Source organism: Monodelphis domestica, chromosome 4 (genome assembly GCF_027887165.1).
Source record: "Monodelphis domestica isolate mMonDom1 chromosome 4, mMonDom1.pri, whole genome shotgun sequence".
In the NCBI taxonomy this organism is placed as follows: domain Eukaryota; kingdom Metazoa; phylum Chordata; class Mammalia; order Didelphimorphia; family Didelphidae; genus Monodelphis; species Monodelphis domestica.
Window position 1 is genome coordinate 360,439,592 of NC_077230.1, and position 22,947 is coordinate 360,462,538.

Sequence of the window (22,947 nt, forward strand, 5' to 3'; positions counted from 1 at the left end):
CATTGTCTTGGAAGATTAGAGCATTTTTATTGTTAAATGCAACATGATTTATAATAGGGGAAGAGTATCAATTATTAGGAAGGATTTCAGGACCCTTCATCATCATCTCCAACTTATTAATCAATCAACAAGAATTTGCTAATCACCTTTTAATTTTCAACACAACTTTATTTTCACAATCCAAAAAATTACTGAGTACACTTATTAACTATATACTAGTGCAAGGCTACTTGCCAGAAGTCTGGAAGTGACAGTCTGATCCCATATCACATTTCAAGAGTTTTCTTAGGAATTGTTATCATATCTTTCTCTGGAAAGTCAGAAAGGCAAAGTGGTCCTACAACCCATTCAGAAGGAACATTAATTTCTAAGAAATCAGTTGTTCTATACTTCCCTGGGCTTGGGTCAGCTTAAACTGCTCATTGTGGTAAGCTCTTGTGCTGGCCACTAGCTCATCAATGTCCCTTAAATTATCTTCTGCACAACTTAACCCATCAAACCAGCTATGACCTGATCAAGATGATCATTTCCTTATTTCGTGATGTCTGGACCCTTTTAACACAGCTTGAGGTCACACAGCCTAACTTGGGTGACTTCCCACTCCATCCCTCACCTCTCTTACCAGCCTTGGGTTCACTCTCTCTCTGTGACCTATTACTCAGCTTCCTCCCAGCCAATCTCTAGCCTGTCAAATCATTATGAATTTACAAATAAACTCACTTATTCTGAACCCATATCAGGGACTCTAGCCCTGGTCCAGACAGACTACAATGGACCACTGAGGAGGGTCTAGGTATCTCTGGATCAGCAGCAGGAGGGTCCTGATAGCCACCTCCCTGTGAGAAGGAATGTCCTGATGGAAGAATCAGAGAGAAAGTGAAGAGGAAGGTTCTTATGTCTATAGATGTCCATGACTCTGCAGTGAAATAACAGGACTAAACCATCCATTTGCTGCCTGGCGGAGCGCCTTGTGGGCTGAATTATAAAAGACATTTTAATTACTACCTAATAATTAGGAATTCATAACTTCCAAATGATTGAACAATTACTGCAAATCTGTGAAACCCCAAGGCCATTAAGGAGACGGCCATAAAGACGTGACAAACCGATTATTAGCCCAGCCCAACAAGATCTCCTCTGACGTCAATTTCCCACTGCCTCCTCCTTTCCCTTCTTCTTTCAAGCTTTGGGTTTGACACAGAATCCTGGAGGATCCACTGCCGATTCTGAGACATAAGCCCCTGTAATCAGCCAAGTCTCAAGGAGCCTGTCAGAGAATGGGGAGAGAAACAGACAGAAAGAGTTAGTGCCCATTGAATCTAGTCCTCCTTGTAGATGGTACTGGCACTCCTCAGCTAACTTTGCTTTGCTTGGAAAATAATCCAGAGAAAAAATGAAGGATTTTTGGAGATCAGCTAGTCCAGCATTTCACAAAGTATGATTAAGCTGGGGAGAAAGGGAATCCCAAGACCCGTGGGGGCAAAGGTGGGGGATATATGGGGTCAAAGCTACCAAAATATTTTCATTATAATATGGCAAATATTGATAGGTATAAGTTACATAAACAAAAATTCTTTGAGGGATCCTCAGTACTTCTGAGAATGTAAAGAATAGCACTGGACTAAGTCTATTCCTTTGAGTCAAGAAAACCTGAAACTTAACCCCCCCTTAATTGGAGGGCTGATTAGCTAAACTTTCTCTAACTCTCTGTTTCTGTGTGTTTCTCTCTAAGTTGATGAGAAATCCATGGGAGGTAGATGATCCCTGCCCCCCCCCAAAAAAAACCCAGCCCCTACCCTCAAGGAGCTTTCATTCTTTTGGAAAATTAGGGCAGGTTTCTAGGACTTTCATCATCCTCTCCAGCTTATTAACCAATCGATGAGAATTTACTAATCACCTATCATGTGCCAGCCATTGTGGTTAGCTATCTTAAGTAGAACTGAACCAGCGAAATCAGCTATGATTTATGTCTGCCTCTCCCTGTCTCTTTCTCTGTCTCTTTCTGTCTATCTGTCTGTCTCTGTCTGTCTGTCTGTCTCTCTCTCTCACACACACATACACACACACACACACACACACATACATAGAAACCCATGCTCATGAGTTCTTTAATGATTGCAACCTTCCCTCTTTGTTAGTTCAAATTTTCCAGAGAAATTTTGGATTCAAAAAGAATCCCATCAGAGCACTTGATGCCTATGGGCTCCTAGCCATATGTTTGGTACAAAAATGCTACCTAAGTGTCCGATTCAGGCATGAATAAAAAATAACCTCCTCCCAGCCCCCAGCACAGCAAGGGTCCCCAAATGTAATTTCACTGCAGGATGAACTGAAACCTTGCAGAGAACTCGGCAAGATAGCCTATCAGAGTGTTCAGAAAATCACCTGGGAAAGAACATGATAAATGGGCCAGGGTGGGCTTGGGTGGAGGTGGGAGAGGAGGGGAGCATATCTAGACAGCAGCTCATATGAAAAAGCTCAGCATGAATCAGCAGTGATTTGGCAGCCAAAAAAGCTGATGGAATTTTAGCCTGAATTAACACAAGAACAGTGTTGAAAGCAAGGGAGGTTAGAGTTCTCGTGTACCCTGCCCTGCACAGGCCCCTTCTGAAGTATTAGATTCAGTTCTGAGGCTCCATTTTAGAAGAGTCATTGATGAGCTGGAACACATTAGTGGAGAGTGATGATGATGGAGAATATGGGCTAGATGTAGACTAGCCCATATGAGATTTGACTAAAGGATCTGGGAATGTTAAGTCTGGAGGATAGAAAACTAGAAGGAAAGAGATCTCATATCTTCAATCTTCAAGCAGGGGATTATCATGCAGAAGAGGAATTAAGTTTGCTCTTCTTGGTATAATGGAGAGAGAGCTCCCTCTTGGAATCAGCAAAGTACTGCCTCCAAATCCCATCATCTATACTGTATATGTGACCTTGGACAAGTCACTTAGCTCTGAGTGCTCTAAGCCACTCTCAAATCCATAAATATCAGAGAAGATATTTACCTGAATTGGTAAAGGGAGTTTCCTCATCTGGAAATTCCCTACAGCAATGAAGTCACAGATCCAGACCTTATTCTGCTTGGCCCCAGAAAGCAGAACTAGGACCAGTGGGTGGAAATTTGAATGGAGAGAAATTTAGGATAGATCAAAGAATTTTATAATTTCTTAATAATTAGTTGTTTAATAGTGGAATGTGCTTCTTCATTGAGCAGTGAGCTCTCTGTCAGTGAAGGTGTTCAAGTGGAGGATGGAATGTTGTAGAGAGTAGGCTGGACTGGGTGTCCTCTGAGCTCTCTTTCCACTGAGATTCTCTAATCCAGTTTCTTTTCATTGTTAAGTCTCAGCTCTTCAACAACCCTTTCCTGGTGCTGGAGCTGTCCAGTTCAGAACCTCTCCCTTGTTACTGTAGCTAACCAGTGTCTCCTTCCAGACCAGGTTTAATGAGAAAGATGGACCAATTGGACCAATTGGACCAATGCTGTATACAGAAGGAGAGGTCCCTTTCCCAGGGATTCAAGTCATGGAGGTGGAAGGACTAAGGACCTGGACTCTCTCTTGAAAATGTCTAACAGGATCAGTCACTTCCATCTGACTCCATGGAGGCGGGACTCCAGGGAAATCTGCCTCTTTCTCCATATACCAAGCCACATGGTGCCGGCTGCTCATAAACACAGTGGAACAGATGAGTTCTGTCTTAATCAACCAACATCTTAATTAAGCAACCAACAAACATTTATGGAGCACCTGCTTATGGATAAGACACTGAGCTAGGCTAGGCAGGGGGAGAAAAAAGAGAAGTGTCAAACCTAATCACTGCCCTCAGGAAGCTCATTGTCTCACTGGAGAGACAGGACGTGCAAAGAGTTTGAGACAGTCTATGCCAAGGGCCAAGTGAGTGGCCCAGGTACTCAGAGCTACAAGAGCAAATAAGGAGAGCATGTATTCAAGTCAGTATAATACAAGGACAACTCAGGAGGGAGAGAGACTAACCACTGGAAGAGGTTTCAGAGAGAACATTTCTGAATTGAGCCTCTGAATGCAACTATGAATTCTGGAGCAGTTAGGAGACACAATGGGTAGAACACCAAGTCTGGAGTCTAGAATATTTATCTTCCTGAGTTCAAATTTATCCTCAAACCCTTACTAGCTATGTGACCCTGGGCAAGTCACTTAACCCTATTTGTCTCCGTTTATAAAATGGAGAAGAAAATGGCAAACCACTCCAAGAAAATCCCAAGTAGAATTGTGAAGCATTGTACATGATTGAAAAATGATGGTAAAACAAAAATGGATTCTGGGAGGTGGTGATGAAGAAGCAATGCATTCCAGATATAGGCAGATGCAGAGACAGAGAGGGAACACATTATCAAGTTCAGAGAATACCTGGTGATACAATTTGGGTGGAATCTAGATTTCATGAAATGGAGTAATCTAGAATAAGATGAGCAAAATAAACTCAAAGCAGATTATAAAGGACTTTCCATGCCAGCCCCAGGAAAAAAATATATATATATGACTTATATATATGTATGTGTGTGCATATATGTATATATATTATCCTACAGGCATTTTGGGACAGAGTGAGAGAAAACTTGCAACAGTGGTACAGTGATTAGAGAGCCAGCTTTGGAACAAGAAAGAACTGAGTTCAAATCCCAGCTCTTATGCTGGGTTTCATTCAGTCAGCACACTGACTGAATGACCTTGATCAAGTCCCTTAATTTCTAAGGGCTTTAGACAATTCTCTAAGTTGATATATAGCAGAGAAATAATTGACCTGCATCAACAAAGAGGTTTTCCTAGGTATTTTAACTTGAGCTTCCTTGAAAAGGGGTCACAGAATCACAGTCAGAGGTCCAACTTATTCTTGAGCAGACATCCCCCTATACCATCCATCTTTTGCTTGAAGACCTTCAGAGACAGGGGCAGCAGGTTCCATTGTTGGACAATCCAGTTGCAAAGTCCTTCCATTTGAGGTTTGGATTTAGAGCTGAAAGTTACCTCAGAGGTGATCTAACCATTCAATCTCATTTTTAGAGAAGAATCTGATGTCAGGGAGACTAAGTGATTTTGACTAAGTTCCCCACAAATAGAAAATATCAAAAGTAGGACTGACATTCCTTTAGAACATAAGCTACTTGAAAGACGAGATTATTTCATTCTTTGTATTTATATCCTCAGCACTTAGCACAGAGCATGCCACATAGTACAGATTTTTTAAATGCTTGTTGGAAGTAGATAGGTAGCACACAATATAGAAAAAGACTTGGAGACAAGAGGACCTGAGTTCAAATTTGACCTCAGATATGTCCCAGCTGTATGACCCTGGGCAAATCACATAACCCTGATAGCCTAGCCTTTGCCACTCTTCTGTTTTAGAAATGATACTAAGAAAGAAGGTAGGGTTTTTAGACAAATAAATACTTGTTAACTCCTCCCTTTCTGGATTTCTCCACCCTCTTCCAGGAACTTTTTCATCCTATCGAATGAGATAATATGTGTAAAGCATTTAGCTCAATAACTGGCCCATAGTAGTGCCTAATAAATACTTTTTTGTTTCTCTTCCCCCCAAGATGTGTCTTCTCCTGAGGTCCACTCTCCTAATCAGAGATTCCCTAATGGACACCATCATTTCATGAAGGACACCAAATATGCTTATCTTACTCCTCACTCTGGAATTATCCATCTTCTCACCTTGCCCCTGTGCCCATCATCCTCAAACCCCACCACATCCCTTTTCACTTCTCCGTTATATGTTGTCTTCTTCCATTAAATGTAAGCTCCTTGAGGGTAGGGGCTGTTTTTTTTGTATATACATGTCTCATCAATACATGGTCCAATAACTAGTGCATGGCAAGCATTAATAAATGTTTTCCTTAGGTCTGAGCCTAAGTCATCTGACTCCAACTTTGTCCACTGTAGTACATGCCCTTGTACTAACCAAAATCTTCCCCCCATAACTCCCAGGTTGGTCCAAAATCTTCCCCTGGAGTCCAGTAGATCACTTCTATCCCTCTTCCCTCAAGAAAGCCCTCAATCTGTTTGAGTACAAAAACTGCTCATTTACCCCAATCTCCTCTTCCTCACTATCATCCCCATTTCCTTCATCCAGCCATCCAATTGTATGGCTCCAAATCTTCATACTAGCCTGGAGGTCTTCTCCCCACCTCCTCCAACCATGGGCTTCCCTTTGTCAATGTCCTGACTCCATTTCGAGCTAGGCTCCTACTCAGTCTCTGACCCCTCTGAAGACAAGGGCCAAAATCTGGAGAGAGAAGCTGACTAGCCATCTCAGCAGGGAAACTGACCAAACACAATTTTAAATAACTACATATATCCCTAAAGAATAACCTCTATGGCACATTGGAGAGATGCCCTTTGTTCTGCCTCATTCCCAAGAAGCTGGTTTATCATAGGATCGTAGATTTGGGGTCTTGAAGGGCTTCCGAAGTCAGCAGAACCAAATCCATAATTTGAAGATGAGTAAACTGAGTCCCAGAGAATTTAGCAACTTACACAGGGTCACACAGCTAGTAAACATCTGGGTCAGCATTCAAACCCAGATCTTCCTGACTCCAAGCCAAAACACTTCCTTTCCAGTGTTTTCACAGTGCCAGGTGCATAGTAGGCATGTAATAAATGGTTATAGATTTCTCTCTGATGCTTTGTTTGCATAGGGCTTCCAGGTAAGAAAGAAAGTTCTCAGGGAGCCCAGTAGACCATGGCCATGAGGCCCGGGCAGGGGCCTGTGGGGAGAGGGGTTCTGCACTCAATCAGCTGCCCCCCTGGAGTGTGTTTTATATTACCCTTTCCTAAGGCTGCACTGCCTGGGATGTTATTGCTTCCAACTCCAGAGGGGCCACACCCGCTGCCACAGCCTGTTATTCCTTCAAATAAAAATGTAAGCACTAGCAATGAGAAAACAACTGCTAAAAAGGCTCAGCCATAAATGGGGATTTTAAATAAGATCCAATAATTCTCCTCCTGCCTCTCTCCTCCACCCCCATCTCTCTCCTTCCCCCGGCACTCATGCCATGGATCCTTTCCGAAACATGTTCTTGGGAACTTGAAGGGCTCCAAGGAGGCAGGAAAGAGGGATGGCAAGTTGGGTAGAATCCATAAGGGCTGGAGGGTTGTTTTTTTTTCCCCTCCCACTTATTGAAAACCCTCTCTGACTATACTGAGCACACAGAGCAAAATAAAATCAAGCTCACCAGGTTTTTGAATATTAAGTCCCTAAGTGCTTTCTGTGTGTGTGTAGACATTACCAGCTAATTTCCCATTTTACTGAGCTCAGTGTGGGATTTAGCCCCTCAATCAAACCCACTCAAGGCAGACGCCACCAGAGCTGGGAAGCAGCAGTAGCTCAGCTGGCAATGCAGGGCTCAGTCCTGCCCTTCCTTCTCCTATCTCTGGGGAGAGGCAGGGGAAGGGAGAGCATGATCTCCTGAGTCCTGCCTCAAAGCACCAACATACCCATTCCCTACTATCATAACTGGGTCTCCAGCAGGGCCAGAGCTAGGTTCCCGCTGGGAGTGGTACAGTAGGAAAAGAAATAAATAGATTTGAAGTCTGAGGACCCATATTCAACTAGCAATTGAATGCTTTGCTACCTGATATCAGGGAGCTAATTTGGTCTCAGTTTCCTCATATGTAAAGTTGATTGGGATCACAGACCTAGAACTGAAAAGGACCCAAGAGTCCATTTAAACCAATCTTCTCATTTTCCAGATATGGAAACTCCAGCCTATGGAGATTAAATGATTAGTCCAAAGTCACATAAGTAGTAAGAGGCAGAGGCAGAATTTGAATTTAGGTCCCCTGACTTCAGTGCCAACACTTTTTCCATTGTACTAGACCCTACCCCATACCCCCAGGCATCTGATGCCAATATCTGATGGTCATCTCCAAGAAGGTAAATTTATAGACATCAGGTAAATTGGTGACTTATTTCCCTTTGCTGCTCCTCTGATTGACACATAGCAAAATGGGGAGGTGTACTCCATTTCACTCCCAGAGAAACAAGTAGTATTTCTACTCTTCATTTAAACTCCTAGGAGTCAGGACCAGGAAATCTTCCTGGGAGGGGAAGAAAGAAATATGGACTCATGATCACTACCTGGCTAGAACCAAAACCAACACCCAAATACAGTTCTTCTCTACTTCTTTGTCTGCAGAATCTCCAACCTACATCTATACCCTACTTGCCAAATGGACATTAGGATTAGCTAGTCAGGAAGGAAGGAATACTCAGGCCATGTACTGAGCCTCCTGTTTTGCTTCTGACTTTCTGGACCTTGCCACCATGATTCAGCTGTCTTCACACCCTGGACTCAACTGGGCTACAGTCTTGGCCCCCAGCTCCACTAGCAAGTTCCGTTGGGACCTTCATTTGAGAGATGATTGAGGCCAGCCATGCTTTATTCATCTTCCAGCTCTGCTTCTAACTCCCCAGACAAGAGCCAATGTGACCCTGTGTGGCAACTCCCCACCACCAACCCCTTTTCAGTGCCCTTTTATTCATTGTCTTCTTGTTAGAATATAAGTTCCTTGAGCGTGTTTTTTTTTTTGCTTGCATTTGTATCCCTAAAATTTAGCATAGTACAGAGCATTGTTGTTCAGCAATTTATTAAGAGCTCACTTGGGTTCCAGGCAGCTAAGTGGCTCATTGAATAGAGTGCTGGGCTTGGAATCAGGAGACCTGAGTTCAAATCTTATACTAGCTGAGTGAAGGGACTTGCCTCACCTGTCCAACTCTCCTTCCTTTGGTGATTTATGCTTTCCCTTATGCAGTTGGAATCCCTTGCTACAGACGATGGAAGCCAAATGGAACCATAGTAAATCCCTCAGTGTTGCTGAATTGGAAGTAGGTTCTCTCCCCAACTCTGTCATTAACTTGAGCAAAGCATTTCCTTTCTCTCAGTCTCATTATCAACCTCTAGTAAATGAGAGTGTTGGATTAGACCATTCATTCAATGAGCATTCATTAAGCAACTGTTGGGTGGAAAGGCAGTTTTGAAAGAAGAAAGAAAGAAAGAAAGAAAGAAAGAAAGAAAGAAAGAAAGAAAGAAAGAAAGAAAGAAAGAAAGAAAGAAAGAAAGAAAGAAAGAAAGAAAGAAAGAAAGAAAGAAAGAAAGAAAGAAAGAAAGAAAGAAAGAAAGAAAGAAAGAAAGAAAGAAAGAAAGAAAGAAAGAAAGAAAGAAAGAAAGAAAGAAAGAAAGAAAGAAAGAAAGAAAGAAAGAAAGAAAGAAAGAAAGAAAGAAAGAAAGAAAGAAAGAAAGAAAGAAAGAAAGAAGGAAAGAAAGAAGGAAAGAAAGAAAGAAGGAAAGAAAGAGGAGGAGAGAGGAGGGGAGGAAGGAAGGAAGGAAGGAAGGAAGGAAGGAAGGAAGGAAGGAAGGAAGGAAGGAAGGAAGGAAGGAAGGAAGGAAGGAAGGAAAGAAGGAAAGAAGGAAAGAAGGAAAGAAGGAAAGAAGGAAGGAAAAGAAAACTATAGGTTTAACACTGCCCTATTTGAACATCCTCCTTGTGTGGCCCTGGGTAAGTCAACTTCTTAATATTCCCAGGCAGCCCTTGAACACAAGGGCTTCTTACTCTTTTTGTATGTCATAGATCCTGGTGGCAGTCTAATGAAGGCTCTAGACCCTATCTCAAAATAATGGTTTATATTCTGCATTTGAAGGCAATGCTAAATTTTCCTTAGAGATCAATGAAAATCAAAATGGAATTTTTTTCCTATTCAAGTTCCCAGATCCCTTGTGTTTCCATGGGCCCTAAGAAGTATAAGCTGCAGAATAGTTGATCTGCTTTTGTTAGTGGGGATTTCCTCACCAGGAGTTGAACATACCAATTAAATCATGGGTCCCCATGTCAAAAGAATGGGTACCATGCTAGGCATTGGGCAACAAGAAGCAAAATGAAACAACCCCTGCCCTTCAGTGCTTATATTCTTTTGGGGGAACATCATACTCTGAGATCCTTTTCAGCTCTAAATGTGGCAGCTCTTTGTGGTACATTCTCTCTGCTGCCTATCCCTTCTTGTCCTACTCTTACCTCTTTTAAAATTTTCTTCAGTGTTTTTCACAATGTGCAGCTTATCCTGCACTTTAGACCTCTTGCAACAATTGCTACAGGAACACGAATCATTTTTGGAACCATCCCATCTACATGGCCCTGATGAAAATCTTGTATCCATGTCCTTTTCAAATCTGAACTCATCAGAGAATTCTCCAGGCAGCGGCATTGGCTTCTAGAGTTCCTCCCCATTTTCTTCCTCTTCAGGCTCATTTGTGATTCATCAGAATTTCATTTCTGAGAGCTGCACTCACTCATCCTTCTTGAGTCACCCTCCTCTGGGTCAGGACCAATGAGAGGTGAAGCTCAGTCTAGTGAAAAGGATGTTGAACTTGAAGTCCAGAAATCTGGGTTTGAAACCTTGTTCAAATACTTGTTAGTCACATAACAAATCCATTCATCTCTTAGAGCCTCACAGTCCTCATCTGGAAAATGGGATAATAACACCTGTGCAGCCCACCTCACGGTGGACTATGAAGAAAGCCCTAGATTTCTATAGTGACCTGTTGCTCTTTCTCCATCCCCTAGCCTTCCCTGTCTCCCTCTTACAATCAACTTAGACCAGCTGGATTAGCAAGGAGGTTATTTATTCTCTTCATAAGTCAGGAGGGCCTCAGGCACCTCCAGATGGGATTGGGTCTTGCCTCCTTTTTCCTCTTTCTTCACATTATATTTCACCCTGGCAAGAGTAATTCATCTTGGCCAGAAAATTGATTTTAAATCACCCTGCTTGCCACTGACAGCTCCCCATCCGTCCCTCAGCCCCACGTGGCCCTCCCTTGCTAGGGGCCTCTGTCCTCTCCCCACCACCATCCTATGTGCTGCTCACTTCCAGGGCGGGAGTTTGGTCTTGTCCCCAGTCTGTTTATTGATTCACTTTATGATGAGCTCCATCTGCAATTCCAGAATGAGCCCGGAGTGGTCTCGTCCTGGGAGATGAAAGAAGGCTCAAGGAAATCTCAGTGTTTCATTCTGGGCAGTCGCCTGGCTGGAGGGAGCTGGCACTGAGCAAGAGGAGGGTGGCCAGATGTTCCCTGCCTCCCTGGAGGAGAGTAAAAGAGGACAGAGGCTTTCTTTAGTGGCAGTGGGGCCACTGGAGAACTACTCCAGGGCAAATTGTTAGCCAACTTCTGCTACACAGAGAAGAAGATTTTGCCATAATTGCATGGGGAGAAAGGAAGGATTAATTTATCTGGGCCACTTACCACTCCCTGAGCACACTTTTCTTACACTATAGTGATTCTTGTATCTGTCTGTGACTGATCCCCACTCCTAGACTACGGGTCCCCAAGAAAGCAGGGACAGGACTGTATTATCTCTCACTACCCCCATTGTATAATCCAGCACAGGGCTCTCTGCTCACACAGAACTCAATAAATAATGTTTAGTTGGATGAAAGAATGAAGGAAGGAAGGAATAATAAAGGTCTCTTTATTTCTTTAAATAATATAAAACTGTATACAAATGTATATATCAATACACATTTCCCAGTTCCTGACATATAGTAGGGCTTGATGAATGCTAGCTGATTGATTATTTACTTTCACAGAATCACAGATTCTCAGAATTAAAAGGGATCTCAGAGGCCATCAATCAGTCACCCAACTAGCATTTATTAAGATCTTGCTATGTGCCAGGAACTAAGCTACGGTGTTGGAGAACCAAAGAAAAGCAAAAAACAGTCCTTGTTCTCAAGAAGCATGAACTGTAATGAATCAAACTTGTACCTGAACAAGAGTGCCCTCTACAACATACCCAACAAATAGTTGTCCAGCCTTGGCTTGAGGACCAAGAGGGAATCTACCATGTCTGGAGGGAGCTCATTCTACTTCAGTATCATTTCCAGCACTAAGAAGTTTGTATCCTACTCTAATGCCCTGTTGGTGGTGGTGTGAATTGATCCAACCATTCTGGAGAACAAGTTGGAAATGAAGGGATTAAATTTATGATTGGACTAAATATAAGAGAATGTGGTCGGTTGATTTTAAAAGGGGTGTTCAAGCTTTGGTTGATTACATTTAAAATAGACAAGGGGATAGTCAATCCCATCTTCACAGAACCATGCCCAAAGGGCTATAAAATTTTGCATCCTCTTGGATCCACTAAAGCCACTGGTATGTACATGTATATTCCATAGAGATATAAAGGGGGGAAGGATTAAAGGGGGGAAGGATCTATTTATATAAAAATTTTTTCTAGTGGTTCTTCTTATAATGGAAAGTGAGGGGATGCCCCTCAGTTGGGGAATGGCTGAACAAGTTGTGGTATATGATTATAATGGAATACAGTTGTGTCTTGATACACAAGCACTGTGAGACATGAGCAATTTGAGATATGAGCAGTCACGACTGGGATTTTTTGCTTTAAGTCATGAGCAGATATTTGAATCACGAGCTTCCACCACCCTCCACCAGATAGCCTGTTGAACATTCGGTTTCACAAGTGGCATGAGGCTGTCTCGTTTAGTTCAGTGTGTTTATCTGGCCATGAGAGCATTGGTATTGAATTGCTTTTGCTTTCTTCTTTATTTTTGTCTCTATTAACAGGTTTGGGGGCAAATTTCTTAACTTTTAACCAGGGATCCTGATGATGGAGGATTTGAAGAAGTTACAGCAGCAGCAGCATATGGAGGTTTTGCAGAAAATTAGATGGAAGGAACCTGAGGTGGATGAGGTAATTAGTACAAGAGAGTAAGGAAATATTGAGGATTTAGGGACAAAATTAAACAGTTTATTGAAAAGATACACCCAGAAAAAGTTGCAAGAGGTCGTGTGTTGGAGCTGTGTAGTGACAATTGTTTCACACGTTATCAAAACATTCTGAAAGGGAGGCAGAAATAAACTTCCATGGAAAGGTTTTTATTGAAATGGCCTCTAGTAAAATCGAGGAAAGTATGGTAAAACAGCCAGAATTCAGTGACGAAAATGATGATAATTAAGTAAAGTAAAAAATAGCAATTAAGTTTAGCAATAAAGTTACATATCATAAGTAATGTGCAAGATCAATTTTGCATTTAAGGTAGCATTACATGTGAGAGAGTAAATTACGTTAAGCAATAGCGCACAAAATGAAAACCTCCGCCAGCATCTTCACCTGACCTTGAAGGTAAATAACATTTCATAAGCAAGTTTATTTCTTTACATTCTTACTTGTCATCTATAAATATATTTATTTGTGACTTATAAAGTACATTTTGTATTTAAAAGCATATAAAAATTGTGTGTTTTGGAGGGGCAGATTAATTGCATTTCCATTAATTTAAATGGGGAAATTTGATTTGACATACAAGCAAATTGAATTACAAGCTTGGCCATGGAACAAATTAAACTCATGTGTCAAGGTACTATTGTGCTAGAAAAAAATGATGAAATGGAGGGTTTCAGAAAAACCTGGAAAGATTTACATGCACTAATGCAGAGTGAAGTGAGCAGAACCAGGAGGACCTAATTCACAGTAATAGCAAAACTGTACAATGAACAACTATATGGCTTAGTTATTCTTAGCAACACAAAGATCCAAGACAATCCCAAAGGATTTATGATGAAAAATGCTATCCATCTTCAGAGAAAGAATGGTGGAATCTGAATGCAAATCAACGCATATAATTTTTTACTTTATTTTCTTCATGGGTTTTTTCCTTAAATGTCTTCTTCCATAACATGATGATCATGGAAATATGTTTTGTATGATTGCACATGTATAACCAATATCAAATTGCTTAGCATCTTAGTGAGGGAGAGAGGAGAGAAAGAGGGAGAGAATGTGAAACACAAAATGTTAGAAAATGAATACCAAAAAATGTTTTTACATGTAATTGGGAAAAAATAAAACATTACCAAAGAGAAAAAAAATTAATTGCCTGGAGCACTGAAAAAATAGTTTGTGTCTTTGTGTTAAGACTAAATTTGCCTCTTTGCAAATTTTATTCATTGCTGCTATTTCTACCATTTAGGATAAAACAGAACAAGTCCAATCCTTCTTTCCCATGAAAACTCATAGAATCCAACTATCATACCCCAGCTCTGAGTCTTCTTTTTTCCAGGCTTAGCATCTCCATTTTCTTCAACAGATCCTCACATGGCATGGACTCAAGGCCCTAAATGATCCTGGTTAGCTTCCTCTGTGTCTTATCTAAACTGTGACCTCCAGAATGGAACACTATGCAGTTTATCCTGTCTATATCTTTTATGTACATATGGGTTTGCTTGTGGTTCCCCTTAAGATGTGAGCTCATTGAGGGAACAGATTCTTGTTTTTGCCTTTTTTTTTTGTAATCCCCACACTTTGCACAATACCTAGCACATAGTAAGTGCTTAATAAGTTCTTATTGACTTGAGATGTGGTCCATCCAGAGCAGAGTACAAAGGGACCAGCACCTATATTTATGGAAGTTATGTCATCTAAAAGGGCATTTGCTTTTTTGATTCCCTTAGAAGAGATAATTTTTTAACATGGTCCATAATTACAAAAGGAGAAGGAAGAGGAAGAAATAGGGTAGAGGGTGAGAAGGATGCCAAAAATGAAGATGAAGATGGGAAGGAAGAGGAAGAAGAAGAACCCCAGTATGGAGAGAAAAGGAAACAAGCTACAGGTGGTTAGGGTGAGGACAATGAGGAGGACCAAGAGGAACTGGGCTAGCTGTCCTGCCCAGCAATCAGGGAGCAACCAGTGGATTGTAGATGGACTCTGACAGTTCACCCTTGCCCTTTGCTCCCTCAGCCCTGGGCACTGCTGGCTGTAGGGTCTATTCTCTTCCAGAAGGGGCTCAACAGGCATTGCTTGTCCAGGGGTTTTGGCGACCAAAGGTTCTCTCCATTTTCAGTGGTGTTTTGTGCAACAATTTGTTGAAATCCTTTCAAAATCTTTGTTTCCAAGAAAAATGTGTCCCATGCCCTGCTTGGGCCCTGAAAAGGCAGGAGCTCTGGTGCTTTCTCAGGATCAACCTTGTAGTCCCCTCCCTCTTCCCTCTTCTTGGTCTTTTTAAATAACAAAAAACTGGAATTTGAAAAAGTTTTTTAAAAAGAGGTAAAGATAAGTCAGAGGTTGAGAAGTCATGTAGTCACGAAAGAGTCAAGTAGCTTACATTTACCATGAATCAAGAGTAGGCCAGAGTCCAGAATTTGATTTATCTAATGACAAGGTCTAGAGACTTTGGTAGGTAAGGGATACGGAATCCAAGTCATCCAGCAGAATCCTTCAAGGGCACCAGTCATCAGAGAACAAGAATGATCCTGATCCCAGGCCTGACCAGGAAGGAGCCTTATCCTGGGTGACCTACAGAAATAGAAGAACTTCAGCTGTTCAGGATACAGATACAAATGAATCATGATGCTAACGATGAAGCAGAGTTCAAAATGTTAGCACATCAAGGTAGGCAGAACAGCTGAGCTATGGGTAAGGGAAGGAAGGACCAGCCTTTGGGTGGTTTGGTGTATTTGTTTGATTATCTTCAGTCATTTGTTTGATTATCTTCAGTCATACTCTGTATGGAATGTGAAATGATTAAAAGAGAAAGAAAGGGAGGAGTAGGCCTCATCAGAGCAAGGCAATGCAGCATCTTCAGGAGATAGAGCTATGGGAAAAGCATCTCTACAGTGTCAAGCAGTCACCAGGGAAGGCCTGTGGTTCTGTTGTTTTGTTTTATTATGGGGGAGGGTCTAGAAAATTGTGCCATACAGCCAAGCTGCCTCCAGCCTTAGGCAACAGAGAGCACCAAAGGATTTTTAACTGGCTCTAAAGTCAGGGACCTGCCATCTTCCACAGTTCTCTTCATTAGGACAACTCAGGGTCAGGTACCCCAAGAGGCTGAACTTATAGTCCCATATCAGCTTCCTAATGGCGCCACCCATCCCAGAGGGCCCTCGTCTTATCCAGGACTCCAGGCACTCTCAGCCAGCTAGGTCATGGGAGAGAACCGTTCAGTATTTCTCTGCAGAACTCGAAAAGGTAAATGGACAAGAGAGCTGGAGCTGACTTCTCTGTCCTCCAGATACCATTGATCAAACCTGCACTGCTCACTCACCATTAGTCATTTTGGCCCAGGGAACTTAACATGAGAGCAAATATTGAGGGGCTACAGTGCAGAGGTTAAATGCTGTATATGTGGGGGGAGGGGGACTGTTGCTACTTGGGATGAATCATCTCAATCTCTTCAGCCCCACTGGCAGGAAAAGGCAAGTGCTGAATGAAAGCTGTTGGCCAGCAATGGGCTTCCTGGCTTGGAGAAGGAGATGGGCAGAGCTGTTTCAGAGTAAACCAGCATCAAATGGCAGCAGCACCCTCAGAAGATAGAGTGGGGACTCTGGGAGGAGTGTCTGGGGAAGGAAGTGGCCAATCAGACCAGTATCAAGGCCAAGAAAATACCAAATGGAGTCAAGAAGAGGCAGATGCAACTAAAACTCAAGAACAATCAGAGAAACAGGCTGCCAATTGGCAAACACCATGGGAACCGATGGAAGCATCCTTAGACTCAGTTCTCCATGCCCTTTATCCCCAATGTCATCTTTAGAAGAACTTTCCCTACACCCAAGCCTGCCTTCATGTTCTCTCCTTCCATCCTCTAAACAAAGTTGACTCAGGAAACCCTCTGATAAATTCAGCCACCCTAAGGTTTAAAGGAGACCACATGCGCTGCCCCTCCTGGGCAACTGAATTTTAGCAAGGATCATGCACAGATCTAGAACTAACGATGGTCTTAGATGTAATTTAGTTGTCTAAGCCCCTCATTTTAGTCATGAGCAAGTCCCCTAACCTCACTGGACGTCAGTTCCCTGATCTGTATAATGAGAGGCTTGGATGAGATGGCCTCTGGTTTCTTTCAACTCTATATCTATGATCCTAGTGAAAATTATTTGCCTGCAGGAAGAGCAGCACATGTTGCCTGTTCAATCATCAGAAAGAGAGACAGACAGACAGGCAGAGAGAAGCAAAGAGAAAAAGAGACAGACAGGCAGACAGACAGAGACAGAGACAGAAATAGAGACAGAGAAGGAGAGAAAGACAGAGACAGAGACAGAGAGAGGGGGGATGGGAGAGAGGGAGAAAGAGATTTTTATCTGGGAGCTGAGAGATGCAGTGGACAGAATTCCAACCTGGAGTTAGGAAGACTCGTCTTCCTGGGTTCAAATCTGGCCTCAGACACTTATTAGCTATTTGACCCTGAGCAAGTCACTTAACCCTATTTGCCTCAATTTCATTATCTATAAAATAAGCTGGAGAAGGAAATGGCAGATTGCTCTACTACGTGTGCCAAGGAAACCCCAAATGGGGTCACAAAGTGGTGGACATGACGGAAATAAGTAAATAGCAAAAATAAATATGTAGGCATAATCTCCCTGATTAGATTTCAAGCATGATGTGGTTAGCTAATGGGGTTTATGTGTGTTTTTATTCTTCCCTGCAACCAATAATGCCCTATGTTTAATGAATATTTGCTGAATAAAAGGATTCAATTAAGACACATACAGAGACACACATTTATCTAGTCCCTACTATGTGTAAAGCACTAGGCTAGGGACTGAGTGAGATATTTAGCTAAGTTTAGTTACAATAAAGTCCCCGCTTTTATGCTTTTATGAAATTCACAGTATATTAGAGGGATAAAAAAAATACCCCCAAATGATACTGGCTCTGTGGACAGCTGGCAGGAAAAGAGAAAAGGTCAGAAACGGGAAGACCTGTTATTTTCAATAGTCAGAGTGAGTAGTAACTGTATGAGGATGGTCGCCGTGGGAACGGGAACAAGGGATGGACACAAGGGATGCTGCAGTGATGGAATCAATGGGACCTAATAACTGATTGAATATGAGAGGGGAGGAAAAGTGAAGAATGAACATCATTTAAACATACAGATCCTTAATAAGCTCCTTAAAGAGTGACTAATGGCAGAAACGCAAACACTATGGCAGCCACTGGGGAATATATTTTTAGCCTTAGGTTTTTACATTTGCCATCTTACAGTGGCTGCTAATGAGCTTGCTCATGTCCTGAGTGAGCAGCTCAGGTCCTAAAAGGGGCCAGTCCAGTTTAGAGTGTTGTTCTGGAAGGTCCTAATCATAAACCTGGACTCAGCAGGAACAATAAGTCCAATAATCCAAGGTAAAAGAGTTAAGGATCTGGGCATGCAGGATATGAGTCTGTGCATCTAAGAACAGGCACTCAGGGATGTGTCTGAAAAGGGAATCTGAGGCCAGGCAATCAGTCTGAGGGAAGAGTACAAGAAGGACTCAAGTACCACAAACCAAGATAAAAATAAGGAAGAGAAGAGGGATGTCAGCACAGGGAAGATTTGGGCAGGAAATCAGCAGAGGTCCAAACAAGCTTCAATCAATGCCAGTAAATTCCAGTAGCAGAGGTCAATGAATCCAACGTGGGAGAACCTTGGCACTTGGATCAAGACCCCAGGAAAGATAAACACAAATTCAGGGCACCTAGCCATTTTGAACAACTGAGTCACCAGCAGAGACTGAGTGAAACAATATTCTCCTCCTCTGGCCAAAAGTCAGGATTAGTCCCCGGTTCAGGATTAGAGCTAAGAAATCCCAACTCCCAGAAATGGTCCTGAGGTTCAGGCTGGTACCAAGAAGACGAAGCTGCTATGCTAGAGGTAGTCAGCAAGAAGGGAAGAATTCTTCTCCATCATGCTGAATGAAGAAGAGGATATTAATTATTGCCTGATTGAACATTAGGAAAAGTTGGGAATTGGGGTCACAGATCAATCAATCACAGGCCCAGAGTCTAAGCCATCTGGATATATAGTGTTGCCACTCTATGACTCTGTCTCCCCATTGGTAAATGGCAGTAGTACTTGCCACTGTGGCTGAATTAGACCCTTCCAATGTCCAGAGAAACATGCTAAGTAAACACTGACAGAATCTGCACTTAAGATATATTAACAGCAAGAAGCAGAGAAGCAAATCATCCAAAATACATTTCTATTTGACCTGCGGGGGCATGTTTTCAGCATAGTTGACCTCCTCCTTCTGCTTTCCACTGATTTTATATTAGACTCAGTCTGCCTCATCTGCATAAACCCAAACACTAAGCATAATGGGGTCACAAAGGAAAATGGTCATAATCCTCAGGAAACTTTCAAGTGAAACAATGAAACATACCTAAAACCTGAAAACAGCTTTGGTTGAGAGGAGTCAAGGAATACAAGAAGACAGAATAGAAACCAAGCCCAGAAGAGTTGAGGAGAGTCACTGATCATCATGGAGAAGGAGCCATGCTAAAGAGGGTTCTCTGATCCCTTCTGCTCGGTACCACAATCCACGCTTCCCTCAGCCTTGACCTCCTAGACTCTGGACCTAGAGAACATGACTGACACTGAGTAACCAAGAGAAAGAAGAAGACTGGTCATACCCTAAAGCCTAGGGACAGAGACTAGACTCTAATCCATTTGGGGACTCCCAGAAGGGGAAACTCCCTTTATCAATGCAGGTTGGAACTTTCTCAGTAGCTTGAATCCAGATCTAGGATTCTTAACCTTCTGGTGTCCTGGATCCCTTTGGGCAATCTGGTGAAGCCTCTGGACCCCTTCTAAGAACAATGTTTTTAAATGTTCAAAATAAAACACATGAGACTACCAAAGAAACCAACTTTACTGAAATTAATCATCACAATTAATTATCAAAATATTTAAAGTTTCAAGTTCACAGACCTCCTAAAGTCTATCCTTTGACTCCTTGGAGGTCTATGGATTTCAGGTTAAGAATTTCTGATTTACTCCTGAGACACTAAAAGGTTAAGTCATTTGCACAGGGTCACACAACTACTGTGTCAGAGGCAGGATTTGAATTCAAGGCTTCCTAGCTTCAAAGTCATTTATCTAGACATGTTGCCTCTAATTTATATAATTAGCTGGCAAATGTTGGGTGAAATAATGGTGGGATGAGGCAGAACTGAGACGGTCTGACTCCTGAATAAACTGGGAACTCCTCATAAAAACTTGATTTGAACTTCCTAGTGACTAGAGCTCTTCAAAAGGGCTGCTTCCAGGAGCCCCCCATCCTTAGTGATCTTCATACAGAGACTGGAAGATTGAGCACTTGTCAGATACTTGGGGCATTTATTTAGTGAAGTGAATAGAGTGTTGGGTCTAGAGTCAGGAAGACGAGTTCAAATCTGGTCTCAGATACTTAGTAGATGTGTGACCCTGAGTATATAACCTCTCCCAGCCTTAGTTTCCTCAACTGCAAAATGGGGATAATAATAGCATCTCTCTACATGGGCTATTGTGAGGTTCAAAATTCTTAGCACATAGTAGGAGCTATATACAAGTTAGCTATTAATGTTATATGTGTAGCAGAGGAGGGATTCTTATTTGATTACAAAATCTCTCAGGTCCCTTCCAATTCTGATATTCTGGGATTCTATAAAACCTGAGGCTGGAAGCCACCTTTTTTAAAGGTTATCCCATCAGTCCCTCTGCCTCTGGACCGTATCACATCCTAGGTAGTTGGCATCCTTCTCCTGGAGCTTCATTGATTGCCTAATGTGGACAAAGTGAGACTGACCCTCTCGGGTTCCTAGAAGGTTAGAGAGAGGACCCCTCCCCAACCTGTTTTCATTCTTTCCTTTAAATTAACCCACATGGAAGTCCTTTGTTGGGGGGCTTGGCCGGTTGCCAAGGCTAAATCACTACAGCCCCAGCTGTGACAGGTGCAATTTATCTGCAGCGGAGAGAAGGAGGGAAGAAGAAGAGGAGGAAAATGCTGTTTCTTCCCTTCCTTGCTGTTTGGGGTCATTCATCACTTTGGTTATTTTTATAACGATGTGGTGCACTCCAGCTCTCTCCATCGGCCCCCTTGAAATGTGTACAAATGAGGGAGTCCATAAGCGATGGTATCAGGGAAGGCAGCGCCTCCGTGGATGGGTTGTTAAGTATGGGATAGTCAAGTTCCCTGCTCCTCTTCCTTCCTTCCCCATCTTCCCTCCTGGTCCTTGTGCTCTGCTGATAACATTTTAGGCTTCATCCCAGTTATGACCCACACATGAGTGCCTAGATGGTTCCTGCCCCAGGGAGAAGGCCATTTAAGGCCATTCAAAACCAACTAAAGTATTCCTACATTTTGAAAAATAGTTTAAAATAATGCAAATGTCAAGTTAGCTCTGATTTGAGCTAAGTAGAATAAATAATAATCCCATCCATTAAGAATCCTGTAAGGTACTTGGTACAAGTATTATTATCTCCATCTTGGAGAAGAAGAGACTGAAGTTCCAAGAGGGGACATTCTTTATATAAGATTGTATAGCTAATAAATACTGGAACTAGAATTAAAAACCCTTAGAGAAGAGGAAGGCTAAAAGGAAACTTGTGTTCAAATATTTTCAGTTCTGTCATGTGGGAGAAAGATTAGACATTCTGTGAGGTCCCAGAGAACAAGGAATAATTTTACAATGATTTACAAAGAGACGTAATAAGATTTTGCATCAAGGAAATTTTCCTAAAGATAATTAGATTGGGTTATCTCGAGAGGTAGTGAGTTCCTTCTTCATTGGATCTTTTCAAACTACTGTTCTCCATCTCTATCTTCATGTCGTGTTTTCAGGAATACTTACCTCCCTGCCCCACCAACTTTCTTCCTCTTATTCTAGGGGCCAGTTTTTATTTATTTATTATTAAAACAACTTTTATTGTTGTTACTCTCATTCTTTTTCTTATTCTTTCCTTCTTCTGGTTAATATCTGGCATTTATATGGTACTTGAAAGTTTTGCAAAGTGCTTTACAAGTATGTATCAATCAATTACTCTGTGATTCCACTCACAATCCTAGTTACTTCCCTGACCTAAACGCTCCTTGGCCACCAAGCCTTCATATGTCATCTTTCCTGTTAGAATATAAATTCCTCAAGGTCAGCAATCGTCTTGCTCTTTGTGTCTCTATCCCCAGCTGTTAGAACCATGCCGAACAAATAGAAAGCACTTAAAAATGCTCATTCATCAATTTACACAATAACCTCAATATTATAAAGACAAACAGCTTTGAAAGATTTTGGAACTCTAATCAGCACGATGACCAACCAACCACCATCCCAGCAAACTCAAAATGAAACCAGCTACCCAGCTCTTGATCAGGAGTGATGGATTCAGAGTGCAGATTGAGACATCCTTGTTTTTGAACCTGGCCAATGTGGGGATTTGTTCTGCATGGCTATATATGTGTGTAATGGGTTTGGATTTTTTTCTTGCATTCTTGGGAGTAGGGGGAGAGGGTGGATCTTTAGAAAAATAAACTTTAATGTAATTTAAAAATAAATGCTTGTTCACAGTACCCTCAGCCTAACAAAGAAATTAACTCATTTCCAAAGCATTTTTGAGGCATGAAAGGACTGAGAATTTTGTTAGAATGATTTGGCAAGGCTAAGGGAGAAGAATTAGTTTCCACTTTGGGAAGGACTTGGTATTCTGCTTAACTCTAATCAAATCTTACACCACTGATGGTCGAAAACAGTTGCAGCTTTTATTTTTGAAGGGTAAGTGATATTCTTTGCCAATGGGCAAGTTCCTGCATCTGGGCCCTTCCATTACAGCTTGGCAGCAGAGGGCCTCTGAAAACCATTCCAAGTGCACCTTCATCAAACCAGACAGCCACCTTCAAAAGAAGAGGTAATGTTTGTAATGGGGAAAGGCACTAGGAGAAATCTTTGCCTTGTCACAGGGTCCGGGCTAAAATTTGAATCCATATCTCAGCACATAGGTTAAGGCTCTCTCTATAACTACTTTCTATTCCATAATACTCACAATTCCAAAACACTTTCACATGGGTTAGCTCATCCAATCATCTCAACAAACAGTAGGCAGATAAAGAGAATAAAATAAATAATAAATAAAACAAAGAGGTTGGGAAAAGTGAAAAAATGTACCTAAAGT